Source organism: Dendrobates tinctorius, unplaced genomic scaffold (genome assembly GCF_039654945.1).
Source record: "Dendrobates tinctorius isolate UK_male_01 unplaced genomic scaffold, ASM3965494v1 ptg000230l, whole genome shotgun sequence".
Taxonomy (NCBI): Eukaryota; Metazoa; Chordata; class Amphibia; order Anura; family Dendrobatidae; genus Dendrobates; species Dendrobates tinctorius.
The window spans coordinates 200,811-226,423 of NW_027361897.1; the positions used below are offsets into that span (position 1 = coordinate 200,811).

The 25,613-nt window shown below is 45.3% G+C and overlaps 1 long non-coding RNA gene across 1 annotated transcript; it reads right to left on the reverse strand.

Moving 5' to 3' along the window:
- Positions 1–580: 580 nt before the first annotated feature.
- LOC141059653 (uncharacterized) lies at positions 581–23,870 on the reverse strand. The gene is made up of 3 exons (XR_012222576.1): positions 23,624–23,870; positions 5,172–5,234; positions 581–1,704 (listed from the first exon to the last, which is right to left on the reverse strand). It is a non-coding gene; the product is annotated as an uncharacterized lncRNA (long non-coding RNA).
- Between the last annotated feature and the right edge of the window lie 1,743 nt (positions 23,871–25,613).

Here is a 25,613-nt window from a genome sequence, read left to right on the forward strand (position 1 = left end):
GAAAAAGCGGGAGGAGCAGATAATATCCCACCTACAGAGGAAGAAAAGACAGTCAGTACCGTGCTGGGAGAGTTCCCTGCGAATTGGACTAGAGTTAATGATGCAATCGTGGTGCCGGTGTTATTTCCCCAAGTAGAAGCACAGGAGAATAGGACTCAAGAAGACCTTGAAGATCGAGAAAATCAGGCAACAGGCCACACCAGCAGTGGAGCCAGAGAACCATCACCCTGACAGTGGTGAACCTGTTGCGCCCATGGTGAGTCTAAGAGTCCATAGGAGAATGCTACCTAGCTTGCCTACACTAGGGTTACGCAGTTCCACTCGCACCACACAAGGCATACTACCAGTTAGATATCTATACCAACACCAATGAGAACCAGTGTAGCAAGTCCAATGTAAAAATAAAATCACAATCTTTATTATAAACAGATGAGGCACAATACAGCTAAAAAGTGACACTACAGAAATGGCAATGTATAGTGAGCCACAAATATATCAATAATGTATATATAGATAAAGTAACACATTGGTAATGTGAACACCAGTGTTGCATAGGCAAAGATAATACATGAAAGTGCCATCAGAATGAAGGGAAAAATCCCTGGCTATACCATCAGAAGTGAAAATACTGCCTAGACATAAGTGGTAGAATCACATACCTAATGAGGGATGCAGCACAGTATACACAGCCGTGCCCCAACGCGCGTTTCGGAGACGTTCCTTCCTCAGGGGGTGTGTGTAAAGGCCGTTTTTAGTTCAATTTATAGGGTATTCATAGGGACCATTAATAGTGCCCGGTGTGTATAAGACCATCCCCCCCATCCCAACATGGCAACCGCCGCTGACGCTGACACACAACGGGGCACCGTGGTGTCAGACGCCAGACAGTGGGCGGAAGGGAGGAGGAGACCGGTGACAACATCCGGCGTTTCAACCCGCGCATGCGCAGACTGCAATAATGCAGCCGCGGCCATCTTGGAAAGGGGCATATCAATACAGAAACCAACGATAAATACAAACCATATATCGCCGTGGAAAGTAGTGTGATCAAAAAGCGGATATCTGGGAAGCAAATGAGATTACATATATAGTGGTGACAAGAAAGGTAATGAAAATATGACCTCATCCTACACGTCAAACCGCGCATGCGCAGACCGCAATATTACAGCCGCAGTCATCTTAACAAGGGGCAAACCGGGAAAACAAGACAGCATAATAGATAACAGGCATATATCGCCATACTCCATAAAACGTCATAAACAGATATTAAAGCCCTGAAGAATATATAAATGATAGTGAAAAATGACAGATATCATATAGAGTCACATTAGTGGAACAAGAATAAGGGCATATTTAGTTGATAACCCATTAAGACCAATGGATATTATATGAGTATATGAGTAGCAATAGCAGTAAAAGCACATTATATCCACTAGAATTGTCAAAGACAACAGGGTATAGTGTGGCATATATCGAGAACAAAATATACATATCATCAATATCTAATTATGTTTATTGGTTAAAGATAATGAAAAAATCTTAGGAATTATATCCATAGGCATGTTTGAATTCACTGCAGAACAAAGAACCACGGATCAGGGCTTCAAAGGTTGGTGAGTGGACTTGGGGAACAACCGAGGGCTGGTATATAACAGATCCATCCCAGAATTGAACAGACGCCGGCCAGAATGGAAACAATGGTCACTAAAATTAAAAACAAAAAATAATTAAAACACACACTAAAAAGTGTCACATAGGCGGACATAGGATTATAGAAAAGGAGCAAAGGAAAGGCATTCATTAAGTCCATGTGGATGGACTGTCTTAAGCTGCCATATCCATTTTGATTCAAGCTGACCAAGTCGCTTGGATAAACTACCACCCCTGATATCAATACTTAGGGCATCAATGCCCCTAACTTTCAACTGGGTAGCATCACAGGCGTGATGGTCCTTGAAGTGGCGTGGAATGGTCTTTAAGGTGGTGGAGTCCTCATGTGTGCGTGCTGCCAGGATCCCCAGCACATGCTCCCTAACCCTCACTTTAAACTGACGCGTAGTAAGACCGACGTAAATCAAATCACAGGGGCAAGTAAATAATAGATGACATACCTTGTGGTACAAGTAATGCGTTGGCGAATGGAATAAGTCTTAGAACCACTGGAATCAGAAAAAGAACTGCTACGTAGTATGTTGGGGCATGCCACGCAGCCACCACATGGGACACAACCAACTCTAGGGGTAAAAGCGTTCAAAAATGTAGTCGGCTTTTCTGCAGAATAGTGGCTGTTAACCAGATGATCTCTAAGATTTTTGGCACGTCGAAACGACATAGATGGTTTGTCTGTCAAAAAATTCTTCCTAATAGGATCTATCAGTAGAATAGGCCACGCTTTCTTTAGTGCCTGACATACAGCATCAGATCTGGAACTGAATGTTGTCACAAATCTGACAGTCTGGCTTGTATTTACAGGTCTAGTTAAGTGAGAGCGATATAATAATTCCTGACGAGAGGTAAATTTCGCCCTATTATAGGCCTTCTTGATAGACCTGCGGCTGTAGCCACGTTCTAGAAAGCGTTGACGTAGGATTTCTGCTTGCCGAGAAAAATCAATATCTGTGGAGCAGATCCTACGGAGCCTTAAAAATTGACCCACTGGGACAGCTCGAATAATATGTTTAGGGTGGCTAGAAGATGAATGTAGAACTAAATTGGTGGAAGTTGTCTTCCTATAGATGTCGGTCTGCAACACCCCAGCATGATCCCTCCTAATGGTAACGTCAAGGAAATCCAAAGATTTAGTGTTATGTGTAAAAGTAAGGTGAATATTGCGGTCATTGGTGTTCAGGAAGATCATTAGCTGATCAAGGTCGACGGGCGTGCCCTGCCAGACGAAGAATATATCATCAATGTACCGCGTCCAAAAGGGGACACGGCACATTGAGCTACCCTCGTCTGACATAAAGAGATCCCTCTCCCACAGCCCCAGGAAAAGACCAGCATAGGAGGGCGCATAGGCCGCTCCCATCGCGGTCCCCTGGAGCTGCAGGTAGAAGGACCCCTTGAACACAAAGAAATTGTGTGTGAGGGTGAATTCAAGTAGTTCCAGCAGGAGGTCCCTCAACCCCAATGTGAGGTTAGATGTACCAAGAAAGAATTTGACAGCCTTAAGGCCATCTGTATGTTTGATATTAGTGTAGAGGGACTCTACATCTGCTGAAACTAAAAGAGATTCACCCTCAAGGCAAAGCCCATCGACCCTGCGCAGCAGATCACCAGTGTCCCGAAGGAACGAGGGGAGATTCATTACTAGAGGTTGGAGATGGAAATCAATCCATCTATTTACATTCTCGAGAAAATTCCCCCGTCCTGAGACAATGGGACTCCCAGGTGGCATAAAGGAATCCTTATGAATTTTTGGAAGGAGGTACAGGGTAGAAATCCGAGGCTCGGGTACTAGTAATGCACTAGAAAGATCCTTGGTGATAATGCCGTCCTGTACCGATCTTTTCAAGATGGTTTCCAAATGGGTGGAATATGCAGAGAGAGGGTTATATGAGAGTTTTTTTATAACAAATATTATTGTTGAGTTGTCGGAAAGCCTCTCTCTCATACATATCCACAGGCCACAGGACAACATTACCACCTTTATCTGCTGGTTTAATGAGGATCCCCGGTAATTCCTGGAGTGATCTCAGCCTGCACCTCTCTTCATTGGTCAAATTGTCATTCACTATAAATCTAGGAATCTTATATAACACAGGTCAACGAAAAAAATTTTTTTTTCTGGTGTCCAAAATATTTTAATGAATTTGGGGTATTTTTGGGGTGCTGATTCTGAATATGTCATCAGTTTTGCCAGATTGGCTCAAGTTTTTGAGATTTTTGGTATCTTATTTATAGCACTTGTTGGTAAATGCGACGCATCATCTCATTAATTTCTTTGGATTAGTACTTGAACTGAGCAGTTCTCAATATAGTTTTGTGTTAATTAGTGTTCTAAAAGTTTGTTCATAGCTTGATTTTTGCACTAACTTTATGTTGTTGTCTGTTTTCCAGTGAAAAGCATGAACTCATCATGAAGAAGTTGTCTTAACGATCCAGACTCATTCTGTTACATTTGTGGTGAATACACACTGCCAAAACATAGAAGAAACATAACACACTTCGTAAAAAAAGTGTATTTTGCCTATTTTGGGGTTATGCTTGGGGACCAAGACAAGTTTTGGGCACCACACATAGTGTGCAAAGCATGTATCGAATTATTACGAAAATGGAGCAAAGGACAAAGAAAAAGCTTCAAATTTGGTGTTCCAATGGTGTGGAGAGAGCCAAAAAATCATCATGATGACTGTTATTTCTGTGCAGTGCAAGTGCAAGGATTCAATAAGCATAAGAAACGAAAATGGGAGTAACATGGAATCTGCAAGAAGGCCTGTCCCTCATTGTGAAGATGTGCCTGTACCTGTGTTTACCATAAATAACAGTCATCATGATGATTTTTTGGCTCTCTCCACACCATTGGAACACCAAATTTGAAGCTTTTTCTTTGTCCTTTGCTCCATTTTCGTAATAATTCGATACATGCTTTGCACACTATGTGTGGTGCCCAAAACTTGTCTTGGTCCCCAAGCATAACCCCAAAATAGGCAAAATACACTTTTTTTACGAAGTCTGTTATGTTTCTTCTATGTTTTGGCAGTGTGTATTCACCACAAATGTAACAGAATGAGTCTGGATCGTTAAGACAACTTCTTCTTGATGAGTTCATGCTTTTCACTGGAAAACAGACAACAACATAAAGTTAGTGCAAAAATCAAGCTATGAACAAACTTTTAGAACACTAATTAACACAAAACTATATTGAGAACTGCTCAGTTCAAGTACTAATCCAAAGAAATTAATGAGATGATGCGTCGCATTTACCAACAAGTGCTATAAATAAGATACCAAAAATCTCAAAAACTTGAGCCAATCTGGCAAAACTGATGACATATTCAGAATCAGCACCCCAAAAATACCCTAAATTCGATGAAATATCTTTGGCACCAAAAATGCTGTTGACCAGTGTAATTCATCCGTAACTAGTCGTACAAACATGTCAATGTTTGCACAAGAAGTCAACGGGGGAAATTTCTTGGATCTCGGACGGATAGAGGGAGGAATCTTACCTCCATCATTCTCGTTTCCAGACGCCAATTCCTCCAGTATGTCTAATGCCGCTTGCTCCTCTTCTGTGGGAAATAAGGATCGAGTGTCATTAGAGTGAAAATAACGCCTGAACAACAATGACTGCGCGAAAAGGTGGAGATCCTTAACGGTATCAAATAAGTCAAATCTAGAAGTAGGAGAAAAGGAGAGACCTCTGCTGAGGAGTCGCAGATCAACATCAGAAAGGCAAAAATCACTAAGGTTAATCACCTTATTATCATATTTAGATGTAGAAGGCCCCAACTTCCTTTTGTAGGGATGAAATGTATGGTCTCGGAGTCTTGCCACCTCATTATTTGTGGTGGATGCAGTGGAAGCAGAGGACAGATCAGAACGTCCACTCAAGGAGGAGATGGATAAGGCAGATGAAGCCTTACGTATGGAGGAATGGTTGTTGAAATTATGTTTCCACATGTATACTTTCTTTGATTGATAATCTTTGGAGTCTCGATTAAATTTCAGGATTTGGGCATCCTGGATTTTCTTCACCATAACATCCATGGATTTGTCAGTTAGATATCGTATATGAAATAATGTAATTGTTGAAATTGTGTAAATATGTAACTGTTTTTCAAGCTTTTGTGCCTACAGGTAACCTGTAAGAGTTTCCTTTGGAGTTTGTTTTATGGACACTGAACCACAGGACTTGTGTGTGGTCAAAAACTTTTACTATTTTCCCAGGAATGGACCATGGACATTGATGCTGGACTTATCATAGGACCATTTTTGAGCTCTTGGTTTTTGTACATTTTTCCCTTTTTCAAATCTTGTACAATTATTGTTGTTCAATTGTTTATATGTTATTCATGTTTTCTTTTATTCAGCCCAGGAGTGCTGACTTGCACTAAAGGGGAATGTGGTGCCCCCAGGAGTATGGTCGCCACACTGGCTTTGCCTTCCTCCAGGGGAGGGTAATGCCAGGCTTGGAAGCAGTGATGGGTCTCTCCAGCAGTTAACCTAATGCGTGCAACACAGTTCCACTCCGGGCCAGCAGGGGGAACTCTGAACCAGGATTATGGAGAGGAGTGTTCTCTGAGGGCCAGGAAGAAGAAGGATCAGATAGTCTGCGGAGGGTGAAGTGTGCAGACGGGAGGTGCGAAGCTGAGAGGTTGAGCTGCAGAAGGCAAGCTCCTTCAGCTTGAGAGCGCACAGAACTGGAGCCTGGTCTCCACGGTGGTACGGATACTGACGGTCCTACCACAGATACCAGAGGAATAGGAGGCTGTAAATGCCCTGCTCCCAGCAAAGACTTGGGACACAACAGCAATTGACTAGTGAGCCAGGACTCAGGAGAGGAGTCCCCAAGAGAGGCTACAGCTGTCTGTCATACAAGTAAAGTTCTAGGAACATCTGAAGAGAAGCATTTCAGAGTAACTAAGTACTGGAGTGCTTCACACTACAAAGCGCTAGGAAGGAGACTGCACAGCCCTTCTGCTGAGAGAGAATCCTGATCTGCTTCCAGGCTAACCTGCTCCAATACCATCTGTAATCAGGTCTCTGGACTGCATATACTCAGTAAAGGTACAGAAACTACAACCGCTGTGTCTTGTCTGTTCCCTACGCTTTCAGCACTGCTACATCCCCATGCCAGCTACATCTACACTGCCCTGGGACTACAGCTCCACCTGTGGGGAGCTTTACCATCTAAGCTGCACATACCATCAGTCCCAGCGGATCTGTGTGCAGCGTTTGGCCTAACACCATATTTGCCAAACACCACGGGTGGCGTCACGAACTATCCTACCATTAACTACATCTCCCCATTGCTTGGGCGCCCAGGGCCATGGACCGGGTCACTGCTGCTGTGACACATCCCCCTGACACCGGCCCCCTACCGAGTACCCCACAGCCTTGGGACCCATTGGCCTCCTGGAAAAATCCGAAGGGAGAAACTCCACAGAATTTATGGAAGAGTGGCTCAGGGAGAAATTTGGCACAGATACTCTGACCAAGTTTTTTTGCTGTGGAGCGTGCACACAGAGTTCCCATGCAGCCACAACCACCGGGTAGGGGACCACGCACTATGCTTGCTAAGCTTCTCCATTATAGGGATAGAGACATAATTCTTGTCATGATCCAGCGTGGATCTGACAGTTTACATGGATAAGTGAACTTTTTTTCTTTTGGCTAGGTGCTAAGGTGGGTTGATTGCCCCCGGTGGCCATTAGAATTATTACACGTGGTGTTTCATTCTAAGTTGCCCGGTGGTGGTGAGTGGTATCGCACCTTAGTTTTAGGGTTAATGTGCACGCAATTACAAATCAGGTGTTAGGCTCTATAAAAGGGAACCAGGTGGGTTCAATCACTGTTGGTGATATTGATTGTGTGTTAGTCATTCACAAGGAAGCCTGTGTGAATGAAGGAGCTGAACCTGAGTCCTGCGCAGCCCAGCCAGAGGGGACGAGTGGAAGCTAGGTGGTCTGCAAGAAGGGCTGGCATGGCGTGGTGGAGTCACAGTTTATGGTGTGGCAGCAAGTGCTTGCATGGCTTGGTGGAGTGACGACTATGGAGAGAGTTGCACTCGGCATGCGGGACTTGGTTGCTGAGAGCTGGACTCAAGCATGCTTGACTTTTTGGGCAAGAGCTAAACTCATCTTTGGGACTCTGTTACTGAACTTCTGCAATTGGTGGTGGACTCTGCTCCAAGGCTGCACTATGGTGAAGGATCCAGATATGGTGATGGATCCGGGTGGAGGAGAAGATGCACACAGATGGTGGGCTCTGTTGCTAGGAGCGTACGCGACAGAGCAAAGCTAAGTGGTGTTTCCCCTGTTTTGTCATCTTTCCTCATGTGTGTTTTAGTGCAGTGGTGGGATTAGTTTCCGCACCGACCAATTCCCTAGTGAGGGTTTAGGTTCAGGGCGAGCTAGGGTTTTTAGGTTCCTGTGCGTCGCCCGGTGCGGAACCGGCATAGGGAACGTTAGGAGTGCAGGGACACTGGCTCAGGGGAGTTCAGGAGGTCTCCACTTCCCTATTCCCTATTGCAGGGCCCACCATTGTTAATGTTACCCAGGTTCCCCCTTTATTATTTAAATTCGCCTTACTGGAGGCGGGGTTTCCAGACTTGTATATACGTGTAATGTCTAAATTCATCAGTTAGAGGCGGTGCATCCAGCTGCACGTGTTTATTACTTAAATTCGCCCCACTGGAGGCGGTGTATCCAGGGTCACGTGCGTCACATGGGTTCGCCTTGCGGTTCTCGCTGCGTCCAGACACACGTGATCGTGACAATTCTAAGGAGGGCGAGAGAGATGGGGGATCTTGCCATGAATGATGAAAAACTAGCTATCTACCCAGACTTTTCTATTGCAGTCCAAAAACAGCGTATGCAATTTGGAGGAGTGAAGAAGCATCTTAGAGAACTGGGAGTGCAGTACTCCATGATTTTCCTGACTAAACTAAGGGTGGTGGCGCTTGATAAAGTGCAATTTTTCATCGATCCAATAGAAGCTAACCAATGGATTGACATTAATGCACATAAATTCCGGGGGAAGACATGAGCTGGAATTGATTAGTCAAGAGGACTATGCCTGAGATTGTCGGCTGAGGACATATTACATCTTTCAGTGTCTTGCAAGGAATTCTTAACCGATTTTTTTCCTGTCGAAGAACTTGAATTGTTTATATGTGTTATTATATTATTGATGATGTTATACAATGGGATCTTCTATCCTGCACAACAGGACTGGGGGGGGGGGGCTGGGAAGATAGTTGCTCTACGTATGCAATTAGATGAATGTAGAAGCATAGTGGTGGGGGAGGCGGGAGGGGAGGGGGGCCAGGGACCAGATTACCCAGCTCTCTTTGAGAGTATATGCACTAGGAAGGGGGAGAAGAGGAGGGGACAGGAGGGGGGGATGGGTGAAGGGGAGGGTGAGGGAGGAAGGATAGGTTCAGACAGCAAGGGGGAAAACTACACTGATTAATAATTCCAGTTATCAACACTATGGAGGGGGGGGAAATTAAGGTACTAAGTTGGAATGTTAGGGGTTTATCTGACAAAACAAAGAGGTCAGCTATATTCAAATATATATGTGGCGCCCCTGAGGCTTCAGTCGCCACAGAGGTACTGCACCTTCTCCTAAGGTGTAGTGCCCCACCATCCAGGTAAGATGGGAACTCCTGACCACGCTCCACACCTGTATTCCACACACAGGATAGTTCAGTGGGGCCACCTAACAGCTTCATGCTGAGGGTTAGCAGAGCACCCCTCGTGGAACCCTGCTTGGTAACACGAGATGTGCTGGGAGGTGGGTGGAGAGAGATGATACAAAAGAGTGGGAAGAGTGAAAGTTAGTGGTTAGTTGGTTGGAGGAGAGACAAGAGAGAAGATGGGTGTCTGAGGGACGTGCTGCAGCAGGTCCCAGTGATCTGGGCTGCTGGCACGAGAAAGACCAGAGAAAGAGACTGATAAGATTAATAACCTAACCTTCCATAAGAGAGATAGAACAGATCGGACCGAAGGAGAACAGAAGGACGGTGGGAAGCAGGTTGAGAAAGAGAGAACCCTTCCAGTCCAGAGAGCGCAAAGGCCGGGGCCCGGTCCCCGAGGTTGATTGGATCTTTATGTCCGGCAACAGACACCGGAGGAGTAGTGAGCCGCTAACGCCTTGCTCCCATCATAGACTTGGGACACAACAGCAACTGAATAGAGAGCCAGGACGCAGTGAGGAGTCCCCGAAGCTGGCTACAGCTGTCTGTCATACAAGTAAAGACTAGGAACACCTAGAGAGAGGCATTCCAGGGTAACTAAGTACTGGAATGCGTCGCACCTAAAGGCGCATTGGAGGAGTCGTTCAGTAAGGTACATGTTGGCGGAGTGTGGAAGGGAGAATCCTATCCTGCCTGGAGGTTGGCTGGAGCCCTGACCTGGAGAACACAGTACGGAGGCAGGCAGTTGTGTGAACTGCAAACAGTGAGTAAAGCTTTGGAACCGCATACTCTGGTGTCCTCCAGTTATTCCAGCACCACTACACCTGGGTACCAGCCTCCATACCATTCTGCGCCTCTCCTCATCCATTGCACCTACACTGCCCTGGGACTACAGCTCCACCTGTGGGGAGCTATACCATCTCTGCTGCACCACACCATCAGTCCCAGCGGATCTGTATGCATCGTTGGCTTACCATCTTACTTGCCAAACACCACGGGTGGCGTCACAAACTATTCATATAAACTTGAACACCATTAACATCACCGCCATTGATATTGGGCGCCCAGGGCCACGGACCAGGTCACCGCTGCTGTGACACATTCCCGCCTTGACACCGGTCGGTACCGAGTACCCCGCTGCCCTGCGTGTGCGAGGGCGACCCATATACAAGACCAGGGCCCATCGGTGATATGCCTCCTGGAGACTCATCTTTTACCGGACACAACGAGACTCTTGAATAGGTGATGGATACAGAGGGCATATCACTCTACTTTTTCTAGCTACGCAAGGGGGGGTATCTGTGCTAATTCATACTTCAATACAATATGAGGAAATAGAGGTGCATATTGACCCGAATGGGCAGTGTGTAGTCATCAAATGTAAATTATTTGGCCACCTTATGTGCATTGCCGCTATTTATATTCCACCCCCCTACTCGAGTACTAAGCTGAGGGAGACTTAGGAATTCTCAGGAAGAGGGGGAGTATTGCCTCTTTTGATAGTGGGTGACTATAATAATGTAATAGACTCTTATTGGGACAGGAATAGGAGGCCGTTGGGAGTATTGAGTGACACTATAACCCCATTTGGCAATTTAGTTTGGGAAATGGGTTTGATGGACATTTGGAGGGTAAGAAATGACGGGAAACAGTGATTCTCCTGCTATTCAGCTTCTTATAATACCCTATATCGCAGCGACATGGCATTAGCTAATGAGTTGATGAATGCAGTGGTGGGGGATGTGCAATACTTACCGAGAGTGATCTCGAACCACAGTCCCATCCTTGTGTCCATTAAACGGGAGCGTTTGAGAGGGGGGATAAGGGGAGAGTGGAAGTTACATCCGGCCTGGATACAATATATAAATATGCAGGGCATCATGCGGGAGATTGGGGAATTCTTTGTCCATAATGATGATAGTGCTCACCCTCTGGTGGTATGGGACGCCTTGAAGGCATATCTCCGGGGAATTCTATACAGGGATATATGTAGGAGAAAGACACAAACTAAGCGAGATGAGGTGGATAGTCTGGAAGCCCTAACTAGGGCGGAAATAACACCCGACACTCAACTGACACTTAGGCAGGCACATGAAAGGGTCAATAGGTTACTACTGGATAAAGCAACTAAGAAGCAGGCTTTTCAGAAGATTAGATTCTACGAAGAAGGGAAAAAGTTGGTCATCTATTGTCGATTATAGCTGCAGCCCAGAGAGGCAGCTCATTTATACATAGTATGGATACTGCAAAGGGGGCAAGAGTTACTGAGACGCCCGACATTCTGGAGGTCTTCGCAGGTTTTTACCAGAACCTCTATTCATCGAGTAGAATGGGAGGGGAAGGGGGGGCGGAGGCATTTCTAAGAGCGGGACTGCTTCCGACACTATCTATGGAAGATAGGGATAAGTTGGAGTCTCCTATCACAGTAGAGGAGTTGGAGATGGCTCTGCATGGCATGACTAATGAGAGGGCCCCGGGAGCAGACGGTCTTCCTGCGGAAATATACAAACACCTAGAAGAAATTCTGCTACCCAAGCTATTAATAGTGTTTGAGGAGGCTATGAAAGAAGGGATTTTGCCTGCGTCTATGCGGGAGGCGGTGATAGTGGTGATTCCTAAGGACGGTAAGAATCCAGGAATTCCAGATTCATACAGGCCAATATCCTTGCTGACAGCTGATGTGAAAATACTGGCTAAAGTGCTGGCGAACCGACTAACTGGTGTTGCTGATACATTGATCCATATGGATCAGTCGGGGTTTATGCCCAACAGATCAACAGCAGCCAATGTACGGAGACTATATCTCAATCTGCAGTTGCCAGTCGATAACCCAGGTGGGAGGGTGATAACCTCACTTGATGCCCATAAAGCCTTTGACTCTGTAGAATGGTCATACCTGTGGAGAGTGCTGCATAGTATGGGCTTTGGTCCTCAATTTACAGCGTGGATTCAGCTATTGTATACTCAACCCACAGCTAGAGTTAAGATTAATGGAGTAATGTCCGCGGGAATACAGCTGCATAGAAGAACGAGGCAAGGCTGTCCACTGTCACCGCTCCTGTTCGCTATTGCGATAGAGCCATTGACGGCTGCTATTAGACGCAACAAGGCAATAAAGGGGTTTCAATATGGCGATTTGGAGGAAAAGGTGGCTCTGTATGCGGATGACCTTTTGTTATTCCTAGGGGACCCCTCGGCTTCATTGAATCATGCTGTGCAGACCATTGAGGGGTTCGGTGAGATCTCAGGACTGACCATAAATTGGTCTAAATCAAGCCTATTTAAAGTGGACAAGGAGGTGGTAAGGACTCAGGAAGACATAGGGGCCAATAAACTACAATGTGTGGAAATGTTTAAATATTTGGGGATACAGGTTTCCCTACCGGTGACTGAGTACCTTAATACTAATCTAGTACCCCTACTGGCAATTCTAAGAACTAAGGTGGATACTTGGAACAAATTACACTTGTCGGTGGTGGGATGGATTAATCTACTTAAAATGGTTTTAATGCCCAAGCTTTTATATATATTACACAACTCCCCAATCTGGATACCGCAGAAAAGGTTCAGAGTGGTGAATTCACTGTTTAGGGCCTTGGTATGGGGTAAGAAATAACCTAGAATAAGGCTTGAAACCTTGCAAAGACCAAAGGATGAGGGGGGACTGACACTACCAAATCCAGAACTGTATTTTTTAGCTGCCCAAAGTCAACATCTCAGAGGGTGGTCTAATCAAGAGAAGGCAGGCGTCATCAGAGGAGTGCTGGATTACATACTAAATAGAAGCCCGTTGATCCTTGGCCTAGAGGATGGGAAGATGGGTGTAATGGGAGACGGGTGTCCCACTCTGCGACTCTTGCAAGTCTGTGGAACAGACTAAAGAGGGTGAGAGGGGTGACTGGGTTGACTAGATTCACAGTTATATGGGATAATAACCTCCCAGAGATTCGGAAACTTGGGAGACTGGAATGCTGGAAACGTAGGGGGCTGACATTAATGTCTCAAATTATGGATAACGGGGAGCTGAGACCGTTTGTGCAATTACAGAGTGAGTTTCAGTTGCCGGATTCTGAATGGTACCACTACTGTCAGGTACGGCATGCCATTACGGCTCAAAAACTTTCCAGAAACCTGCAGATACAATCTGACATAGTGTTGGACTATACATGTGGTGGTGCTGGACTTACGAAAGGGGTAATTTCTAACACCTACAAAGATATATTGCATACACATTTAATGGGGTTCCCACTTAAAGCAAGATCCAAATGGGAGGGAGAGATTGGGGTGATGACTGACGAGGTATGGGACAGCGTCCTAGAATATGTCCCCAAACTCACTATGAGTGAACCAGCTAGGTTGTCCCATCTTTATGTGATCCATCGTGTGTACCGTACCCCCCTTCTGATGTTTAAAATGGGGCTGAGGGACAACTCTGGCTGTCCAAGATGTGGGGGGTCTGATGCCGGAATCCTTCATATGATGTGGACTTGTCCCAGGCTGTGTTCTGATTTAATGTCCCTAACAGAATAGAAGGGGCTTACGGAAGTGTTATACCCAAAAACCCACTGGTCTGCATACTGGGATATGTGGAGGAAATTGAAATAGTTAATAGTGCAAAGCTTGTTATAGGCAGACTACTATATGTAGCAAGGAAGCTGATTGCGAGGAACTGGATCAGGAAAGAACCACCTTCTGGGAGAGATTTTGTGAAACAGGTGTCTTGTATCATCCAGCTGGAGGAAAGGATATATGCTAAAAGAGGCAATTCTAAAACCTATGAGAGGTTGTGGAATCCCTGGTTACAATACGGTACAGTTAACTGATGGGAATGTGCTATATTTTACAATGCTGGTGTTGTAGATAAACCATTAATACCCGAACATAGGAACATTTCTGTTTTGTATGGTTTGATTGACAATATGGGTAAAGAGGATGACTAATGGTAAATTACGGTGTAAGAGGAATCTTATGGAGAAAAGAGTTATATATGCTATCTACATGGGGAGGATGAGAGGGGGGGGATAGGGTTGTTCAATTTGTAAATCTACTGTTTGTGGAAGATTTACTGTATATTCTGTATTTTGAATTCTGATTAATAAAAATCTATTTGATCAAAAAAAAAAAAAAGAGACAGGTCTATAGTTAGTGGCACTGTTTTGGTCGAGGGATGGTTTTTAAGTAGTGGATGTATGATGGCATGCTTAAAGGAGGAGGGAAAGATACCAGAAGAGAGGGAGAGGTTAAATATTTTAGTTAGGTGAGGGGTGACAGCAGGGGAAAGGGACTGGAGGAGATGTGACGGAAATGGGTCACTGGTGCAAGTGGTTGGGTGAGAAGATGCAAGGAGCCTGCTTACTTCTTCTTCTGTGACTGGTTCAAAATCAGAGAGTGAGCTAGATGCAGTGAGGGAGGGAGGACAGTGCATGGTATGAGGTGCTTGGGAGATAATTTCCTGTCGAATCTGGTCAATTTTTTCTTTGAAGTAATTGGCCAGATCATCAGCTCGGAGCTCCGTGGTTGGGGCCTGTACTATTGGGTTAAGTAGAGAATGAAAAGTGACAAAGAGACATTTCGGGTTATTGGACAATGAGGTGATGAGGGTGTTGAAATAGGCTTGATTGGAGAGGTGAAGGGCAGTGTTGTATGTTCTAAGCATAAGCTTAAAATGGATGAAATCTTCGTGTAGATTGGATTTTCTCCACAGACATTCGGCGCACCTGGAGCACCGCTGCAGGAAACGTGTTTGGAGGGTGTGCCAGGGTTGTCGCCGTCTGTGTTGTGGTGTTCTATTTATAGGGGGTGCAAATTCATCCAGGGCACTTTGAAGTGTTTCATTATAATGCTTCAATGCAGAATCAGGACATGAGAGGGAGGCAGGGGCGTAACTAGAACTGATTGGGCCCCATAGCAAACTTTTAAACGGGGCCCCCTCAAAGACACCCCCCTCAAGACGCACCCCCTTCAAGATGCACCCCCTTCAAGACGCACCCCCTTCAAGACGCACCCCCTTCAAGACGCACCCCCTTACCGATAATGCTTACTAGAGTTGGCTGAGTGGCTGGCCTGGCATTAATTAAGCTGAGACAGTGAGGGCTGCCTGCCTTCCTCCGCGCAAATCAACCTCCAGGAACTACATTTCCCAGAGGTCCGTGCGGCAGGCAGCTCTGCAAAGAGCTAATAGACAGCGAGGGCTCAGGTAAGGGGCGGGACTGAACTAGTCTGAAGCAATACACTGGCTGCAGGCAGGGAGGCGGGCCCAATATGTGCTTCGCTCCGCACAGCAGGCACAGAAATGCAGCGTAGGCTGCGAAATCATAGTGTACATTTTTTTTCCACCGGGGCCCCGGATCCCCTACACTACACACACCGGGCCGGCGGGCCCCCAAGACAGCGTTGGCCACAGCACCTGCCGGAGGGCCGCAGTAATGTACCGTATACACTCGTGTATAAGCCGACACGTGTATAAGCCGACCCCCCTAATTTTGTCACAAAAAACTGGGAAAACTTACTGACTCGCGTATAAGCCTAGGGTGGAAAATGCCGAAGCTACTGGTAAATTTCAAAAATAAAATGGGCCCCATAAGATGCTCCATAAAGTTCATGATGGGTTTCATAAGATGCTCCATACAAAAATATGCCTAATAATGCTGCACAGTGAATAATGGTGGCCCTATATCATGCTCCATAATAACATAAGCCCCATTTAATGCTGCAGTGATTGGTGGCCCCTTATAATGCTGCACAGTGATTGGTGGCCCCTTGTAATGCTGCACAGTGATTAATGGCCCCTTGTAATGCTGCACAGTGATTAGTGGCCCCTTGTAATGCTGCAGTGATTGGTGGCCCCTTGTAATGCTGCACAGTGATTAATGGCTCCTTGTAATGCTGCACAGTGATTAATGGCTCCTTGTAATGCTGCACAGTGATTATTGGCCCCTTGTAATTGTGCACAGTGATTGGTGGCCCCTTGTAATGCTGCACAGTGATTACTGGCCCCTTGTAATGCTGCAGTGATTAGTGGCCCCTTGTAATGCTGCAGTGATTAATGGCCCCTTGTAATGCTGCACAGTGATTATTGGCCCCTTGTAATGCTGCAGTGATTAGTGACCCCTTGTAATGCTGCACAGTGATTGGTGGCCCCTTGTAATGCTGCAGTGATTACTGGCCCCTTGTAATGCTGCAGTGATTAGTGGCCCCTTGTAATGCTGCACAGTGATTATTGGCCCCTTGTAATGCTGCACAGTGATTATTGGCCCCTTGTAATTGTGCACAGTGATTAGTGGCCCCTTGTAATGCTGCACAGTGATTGGTGGCCCCTTGTAATGCTGCAGTGATTAGTGGCCCCTTGTAATGCTGCAAAGTGATTAGGGGCCCCTTGTAATGCTGCAAAGTGATTAGTGGCCCCTTGTAATGCTGCACAGTGATTAGTGGCCCCTTGTAATGCTGCACAGTGATTAGTGGCCCCTTGTAATGCTGCACAGTGATTAGTGGCCCCTTGTAATGCTGCACAGTGATTAGTGGCCCCTTGTAATGCTGCACAGTGATTAGTGGCCCCTTGTAATGCTGCACAGTGATTACTGGCCCCTTGTAATGCTGCACATTGATTACTGACCCCTTGTAATGCTGCACAGTCATTAGTGGCCCCTTACAATGCTGTTGCCGCTGTCTCAATTAAAGAAAAAAAAACCTATATACTCACCTCGCCTCGTCTCTGCTGCTGCAGCTGCTGCTCCTCAGCGTTGCCGGTCCTGCACAGTGACTATTCAGGCAGAGGGCGCCTGCTAACTACGTCATGGCGCCCTCTGACCTGAGCGTCACTGCCAGAGGAAGCAAGACAGCAGAGAGTTGCGCAGCGGTGGAACGGGGGACAGGTGAATATAGCTCCCTCCGTTATACTCACCTCTCCTGCATGTCTCTTACAGCCTCCCCCCCCGTAATTATTCCATCTCAGCGCTGTTCTTCCTGCTTTCAGTGTCCACGTGGTGCCGCTCATAACATATGCACATATGTAATTAGCCACTCATTACATATGCACATATGTAATGAGCGGCCGCTGAAAGCAGGACTAAGTGCTGAGAAGATGGAATAAGCAGGGGGGGAGGCTGCAAGAGATATGCAGCAGAGGTGAGTATGTACTTAATTGCACTACCCGGGTAGCGCCGATCGGAGCCGGGGACCCAGGCCCCTATATAGGCCGGGCCCCAAAGCAACCGCTTCGGCTGCTACCCCGGTAGTTACGCCAGTGGAGGGAGGAGATAGGGGCCAATGAAGACTGCAAGTTCTTCATAAGTTTCTGGGTGTTAATGGCCTGTATGTTTCTATAAGTATGGAAGTGGGGGTGACCTGAGCAGCCTTGCAGTTCTTGATAGAGAATGAAAGAAGACTGTGGTCAGAGAGCGGGAGAGGGGAGTTTGCAAAATCATCCACTGCACAAAGCCGAGAGAAGACCAAGTCGAGGGAGTTTCCGTCTTCATGCGTTGGAGAATTAGTAAGCTGCAAAAGGCCAAACGAGGAGGTTAGAGATAAAAGGTGAGTAGCAGATGGTGAGAGGGGAAGAGCAATGGGGATGTTGAAATCTCCCATGATGATGGTAGGGATGTCACAGGAGAGAAAATGTGGAAGCCAAGTGGCAAAATGATCCAGGAACTGATGGGAGGGGCCTTGAGGACCATACACCACCGCCACTCGCATGGAGAAGGGGGTGTAGAGTCTGACGGCATGGACCTCAAAAGAAGGGAAGACTAGTGAGGGTAGTTGAGGGATAACCTGAAAGGTACATTTTGGTGATAGGAGCAGACCAATGCCTCCACCTGCTCTATTGTCTGATCTTGGGGTAGGAGAGAAGTGTAATCCCCCATATGAAAGAGCAGCAGCAGCGGTAGTGTCTGACTGCTGGATCCAGGTTTCAGTAAGAGCCAGGAGGTTAAGAGAATTAGAAAGGAAAAAGTCATGAATGAAGGAGAGTTTGTTACACACTGAGCGAGAATTCCAAAGTGCACAATTAAGAGAGACAGATGGCATGCAGGGAATATTAATAAGATTTGAGGGGTTTCTGAGTGTAGCAGTTGGGGGGTTTAACTTTCTATAACATGGGGGACCTGGGTTGGGAGCAATGTCTCCTGCGACTAGGAGAAGGAGGATAGAAAGAGTGAGCAGATGGTTAAGTGATTTGTGAGAGCGTCTCTTATGTTGAATGGTAGGACTGACTGGATCTGTGCAATTTAACACTGTGAAAAGAGCGTGAGTGTTATACATAGGAGAGGAAAGGAGTGAGGGGCCAATATGGATAGAGTGTACAGAGTTAATGTCATGGCGGTGGATGTGTGTGAATGCAGCGGCCAGGATATAAATTACACAAATTGATTTCTTCACTCCAAGCTGGTTGGCTATTGCAGATTCAGTCTTCCCAGCCTGGTGCAGGGCTACAATTTTGTTTCTGGTGTCCTTTGACAGCTCTTTGGTCTTCACCATAGTGGAGTTTGGAGTCAGACTGTTTGAGGGTGTGCACAGGTGTCTTTTTATACTGATAACAAGTTTAAACAGGTGCCATTACTACAGGTAATGAGTGGAGGAAAGAGGAGACTCTTAAAGAAGTTGTTACAGGTCTGTGAGAGCCAGAAATCTTGATTGCTTGTTTCTGACCAAATACTTATTTTCCACCATAATATGCAAATAAAATGAAAAAAAAAAACAGACAATGTGATTTTCTGGATTTTTTTTTCTCAGTTTGTCTCCCATAGTTGAGGTCTACCTATGATGTAAATTACAGACGACTCATCTTTTTAAGTGGTGGAACTTGCACTATTGCTGACTGACTAAATACTTTTTTTCCCCACTGCATTTGTTGTAATCCAAATGTATAGGGAGTAGATGTATATAAATGTCTTACCTGTCTCCTGCCCTGTCTAAGTGCCATGTTATAACTGCCAGTACTTTGATAAACTGTACTTCGATAAAGTGTGCATAAATGCCCCCTGCATAAATGCTCCCCCTAGCTATGTCTGAATATATAGGAGGTTAAGGCTAAGATTTTTTTTTTTTTCTTGCTCTCTCTCTTCTCGCTAATAAATCAAACTAAATTGAGACAGCAGGACCCAATAAAATGCTGTGGTCAGATAATTAATAAGTGACTAGCTTTTCTCCCAGCTTTATTCAGCGCGAGTCTATCACAAATATTTATAATCCTTTTGATTTTCTTGTGGTTGGTATCTAGACTCACAGCAGTTAGAAATCCTTTTACACAGGCGCCACTTTATATCTCTCCTTTATTTTTTTGTTTTTAAAAATTTTTCCCTGAACCTGTAGCTGGATATTTCCTTCTTTTGAATTCCCTCCTACCTATAGTATGATTTTCCACATTGCTTCCTATATACAGTATGAGCACCCACATAGCCTCCTATATACAGTATGAGCCTGCACATAGCTTCCTATATACAGTATGAGCACCCACATAGCCTCCTACAGTATATACAGTATGAGCACCCACATGGCCTCCTATATACAGTATGAGGCCACATATAGCCTCCTATATACAGTATGAGCACCCACATAGCCTCCTATATACAGTATGAGCCTGCACATCGCTTCCTATATACAGTAGGAGGCCAACTATAGCCTCCTATATACAGTATGTGCACCCATATAGCCTCCTATATACAGTGAGCCTGCACATCGCTTCCTATATACAGTAGGATGCTGCATATAGCCTCCTATATACAGTATGTGCACCCACATAGCCTCCTATATACAGTATGAGCCTGCACATAGCTTCCTATATACAGTAGGCCGCATATAGCCTCCTATATACAGTATGAGGCCCATATAGCCTCCTATATACAGTATGAGGCCACATATAGCCTCCTATATACAGTATGAGGCCACATATAGCCTCCTATATACAGTATGAGGCCACATACAGCCTTCTGAATACTGTTTGCCACTATATTGCCTCCTATATACAGTGGGGAAAAAAGTATTTAGTCAGTCAGCAATAGTGCAAGTTCCACCACTTAAAAAGATGAGAGGCGTCTGTAATTTACATCATAGGTAGACCTCAACTATGGGAGACAAACTGAGAAAAAAAAATCCAGAAAATCACATTGTCTGTTTTTTTTTTCATTTTATTTGCATATTATGGTGGAAAATAAGTATTTGGTCAGAAACAAGCAATCAAGATTTCTGGCTCTCACAGACCTGTAACTTCTTCTTTAAGAGTCTCCTCTTTCCTCCACTCATTACCTGTAGTAATGGCACCTGTTTAAACTTGTTATCAGTATAAAAAGACACCTGTGCACACCCTCAAACAGTCTGACTCCAAACTCCACTATGGTGAAGACCAAAGAGCTGTCAAAGGACACCAGAAACAAAATTGTAGCCCTGCACCAGGCTGGGAAGACTGAATCTGCAATAGCCAACCAGCTTGGAGTGAAGAAATCAACTGTGGGAGCACTAATTAGAAAATGGAAGACATACAAGACCACTGATAATCTCCCTCGATCTGGTGCTCCACGCAAAATCCCACCCCGTGGGGTCAGAATGATCACAAGAACGGTGAGCAAAAATCCCAGAACCACGCGGGGGACCTAGTGAATGAACTGCAGAGAGCTGGGACCAATGTAACAAGGCCTACCATAAGTAACACACTACGCCACCATGGACTCAGATCCTGCAGTGCCAGACGTGTCCCACTGCTTAAGCCTGTACATGTCCGGGCCCGTCTGAAGTTTGCTAGAGAGCATTTGGATGATCCAGAGGAGTTTTGGGAGAATGTCCTATGGTCTGATGAAACCAAACTGGAACTGTTTGGTAGAAACACAACTTGTCGTGTTTGGAGGAAAAAGAATACTGAGTTGCATCCATCAAACACCATACCTACTGTAAAGCATGGTGGTGGAAACATCATGCTTTGGGGCTGTTTCTCTGCATAGGGGCCAGGACGACTGATCCGGGTACATGAAAGAATGAATGGGGCCATGTATAGTGAGATTTTGAGTGCAAACCTCCTTCCATCAGCAAGGGCATTGAAGACGAAACGTGGCTGGGTCTTTCAACATGACAATGATCCAAAGCACACCGCCAGGGCAACGAAGGAGTGGCTTCGTAAGAAGCATTTCAAGGTCCTGGAGTGGCCTAGCCAGTCTCCAGATCTCAACCCTATAGAAAACCTTTGGAGGGAGTTGAAAGTCCGTGTTGCCAAGCGAAAAGCCAAAAACATCACTGCTCTAGAGGAGATCTGCATGGAGGAATGGACCAACATACCAACAACAGTGTGTGGCAACCTTGTGAAGACTTACAGAAAACGTTTGACCTCTGTCATTGCCAACAAAGGATATATCACAAAGTATTGAGATGAAATTTTGTTTCTGACCAAATACTTATTTTCCACCATAATATGCAAATAAAATGAAAAAAAACAGACAATGTGATTTTCTGGATTTTTTTTTCTCAGTTTGTCTCCCATAGTTGAGGTCTACCTATGATGTAAATTACAGACGCCTCTCATCTTTTTAAGTGGTGGAACTTGCACTATTGCTGACTGACTAAATACTTTTTTTCCCCACTGTACAGTGTGAGTCCCCATATAGCCTGTCATATACAGTATGAGACCCTATATAGCCTCCTATATCTAACTGCATTCACTTCAGTATCATTCATTTTCTATGAGACTGCTCTGTTCTCATGTTGTGCATTTATACATTTCGTAGGGCTAAATGGAATTACTGTGCTTGTTACACATCAACTGTGAAGATGCGCTCATTTATTAGACTTTGGTTGGAGCAAAATATAATAATGATAATGGTCCTGTCTAGTGACAAGTTTATTTTACAAGCTTCTGGAGAAAGGCATAATGCCAGTCATTCAAAGGTTAATTATTTGGAACACTAAGAGGGACTTTCCAGCCAATGAAACAACAGTATAAAACACCTGTGGTAACTATGGCAACTGCGCTGATGTCATAAACACATGCATCTATGATACAGGAGAAGTTTCCAGAACCACAAGTCATTCCGCCGTAGGAGGAGCCGTACTTGATGTGTCTGGAGACCTGGAGCTTCATCACTCCACAATGGGAGGAAGGGGACACCGCCTAGCCAGCCAGATCAGCCATACCGCCTAGCCAGCCAGATCAGCCATACCGCCTAGCCAGCCAGATCAGCCATACCGCCTAGCCAGCCAGATCAGCCATACCGTCTAGCCAGCCAGATCAATGGGGTGACAGATATTGCAGCCAGATCTCCCTCACGTCCAGAACTCGCCGCCTTCACCTTTATGTGTACAGCCTGGAGAGGTCGCATTAGGCTTCTCCATAACAAATATGATACAATGTACAAATTCTGGTACAATTTGCTGTTACATGTTGGCATTAACCTTCTAAGCCCAAGGGAAGGGCAGTCCTACAGCCATGGTTCCCTAGAGGTTTCCACCACAGGGGGTTTTTCCTCTCCTGAGTGCTGAAGGATGATTCTTCGTGAGTCGGGGGTTGTGCCATTTTCAGTGTCTTTTTCATAGTAATTGGCGGATTCTAAATTTCAGACACTGAATGAAATAATAATTATGAGATTTGGAATAAAATTTGGTCCATTTAACATCCAATAAAAGTGTTTTGTGTGTTTCTTTCACAATCTTGGGTTGGTGGGATTTTGTTGGGGATCAGGACCCAGCATCTATGATCAAGCCGTGAAGCCAGATATGGAGTCGGAGCAATTTAACCCTGCGCTGGAAGACAGGACGGAGCAGAGATGACCAAGTGTTACTGCACAATGAGCACAACTTCACACTCTTCCTTGCATTCAGATACACAAGGGGATTCAGAGCCAAACTGGGACTAAAAAGCAGCCCTTGTACACAAAATTCACCAGCCCACACACAATAAGTGTCCTCAACGAAAAATCGTAGAACACTGATAGGTCATGTGGGATTTTGCTTTATTCGTTACCAGGGCCAGAGTAAAGTATTTTGGTGCCCTTGGCAGATGAAGCCGAAGGCGCCCACTTTGCCTTTCTACCCGGCTAATTCTTCCCTTTTCCATTAGGTCTATGACATCATGTGATTAATAACTGACGAGCAGAATCCTGCTAAGTCAGGCACATATACAGCACATTTGTATCTCATGAACCTACAACTCCCAGTATGTCCTTAACAGTGGTAAGGAGATGCTGGGAGTTGTTATCAGCCTTTATCAGACTGCGGACTATATAGGAACCACAGTACTGATGAGACGCCGTCAGTATCAACAAGTAAAAATGTACATCCTGGTACCTTATAAGTGACCTCTTCTCTGATTGAGTCTTTTCTTTCTCTTAGTCTCCATCTTGTCCAGACGCCATGATGACTTTTCTCATCCACATCTCCTTTCTTTAGACTTCCCTCTTCTCCAGCCTCCTGCAGCACATCCCGACACGGAGTCCTTTCAGAATAACAGTGTTATTAAAATGCTCCTGAATAAAAAATATCTGTCCATATTATGACCTAAATAAGCCTCCTATAGTATATGGCCTCCACACTGTCCTGTAGTCCATCTGCTCAGAGATGGTAGCTGGGAAAACACAGAACAACCACTGAAACCATATCATCAGAACAGAAAGCAGGTTACACTCACAATATGCCAAAAACAGCCCTATGCCTTAAATAGGGGGATTGTAAAAGTGAGCACAATGGACACTCCCAACATGGAATTATCTACTAAAGACATGGAGTCAACAATCCACCAAGAAAATAGAACAATATTTTGTATCATTAAATTGTAGCATCAAGAAGGCATACCCGTCTATATACACATATCTCAGGACCCCAGATACTCACCTCATTGGGGACACAATTGTGGCATGCCGTTATATGACTGGGGATCGTCTGTAACGTGCTCACACCATCCACATCATGTGCGGTGAGTTTTACACGTAGTTCCCGGGATGTGAGGCCAATATAAATCAGCTTACAAGTACATATGGCAGAATACACAACATGAGTTATATTTACTTGTCACTTTAAGATTAACACATTAGTTTTTGCCGGTATTAGATTGGGTCATGCACAATACCACTAACCAATGTATTCTGTCTGTGCTTAGCCTAGAAACGTATCAGCGTGTAGCCATTACTAATTTGCCCATACCTAAGATGGAGTCTGGTCAGCACGCCTGAGATGTGATGCGCCTCAGAGAATTGCCGATGGCACCTTTTCATTGACACCTGACAATCAGTGACGTCACAGGGGATTGTCGCATGTCCCGCCGTGTCACCTAGGTCGCCAGAAGTGATGTAATCTCCGCAGAGGCGTAGCTAGGGGTTCAGCTCAGGGGGGGGCAAAACATCCGAGTGGGCTCCTAACAGGAGAACATATCATTGGTGCAACCTGCGCAACCGCACATGGGTGCAAGAGGTATGGGGGCCCATATCTACCTCCAAAGAAGGTGCTCTTGGGCTGCAAAGGGCCCATATATTGTTCTTGCACAGGGGCCCTTTCTGTCTGTGTCTCCTTGTGGCCTCTAACTAGGTAATCATGCTGTGGCGGTATAGGGGAACCTCAGGAGATGACCACACTGTTATTGAAAATAAATCTCTATACAAGACCACCACTGATATTACCGCCATATGGTGACACATAGTGGTAGATACCAGTCCTACAGAACACATAAGAGATTACAGTACAGTTATAGATGGTGACTTACAGCTGACGTTCTTTCAGGTGGAGTCATTCACTTTTCCCGTCTATTCCATGTGGCCCAGACAGACATGTCTACTTCTCCAGCCAGGACTCATCTGCAGAGAATACAACAATGACACATCTGACTTCTCACATTTCCAGCACCATTCACATGTAGAATCATAATCCTTGTGTCCAATCCCCTGCTCAATGCTGGATTCACTAAACCATCTCAGACAGATGTCTGTCCAGCCTCTGTTTAAAGACCTCCATTGAAGAAGAACTCACCACCTCTCGTGGCAGCCTGTTCCACTCATTGATCTTCCTGTCAAAAAGTTTTTTCTAATATCTAATCTGTATCTTCTCCCTTTCAGTTTCATCCCGTTGCTTCTTGTGTTTCCATGTGCAAATGTATTTCCAACCTGCACAAACTCCTCATCCTGCTGATACCCCAATACTGAGCCGCTGCTGCCATATGATTCCCAAAAACAGAGCTCCTCTTACTTCCCCATATAGTAATGCCAACACTGTGCCCTTTACATCGTAATAATGCCTCCTTTGGGATCGCTAGATGGTAAAATTGCCTCCAAGAAAATATTAATTTCCT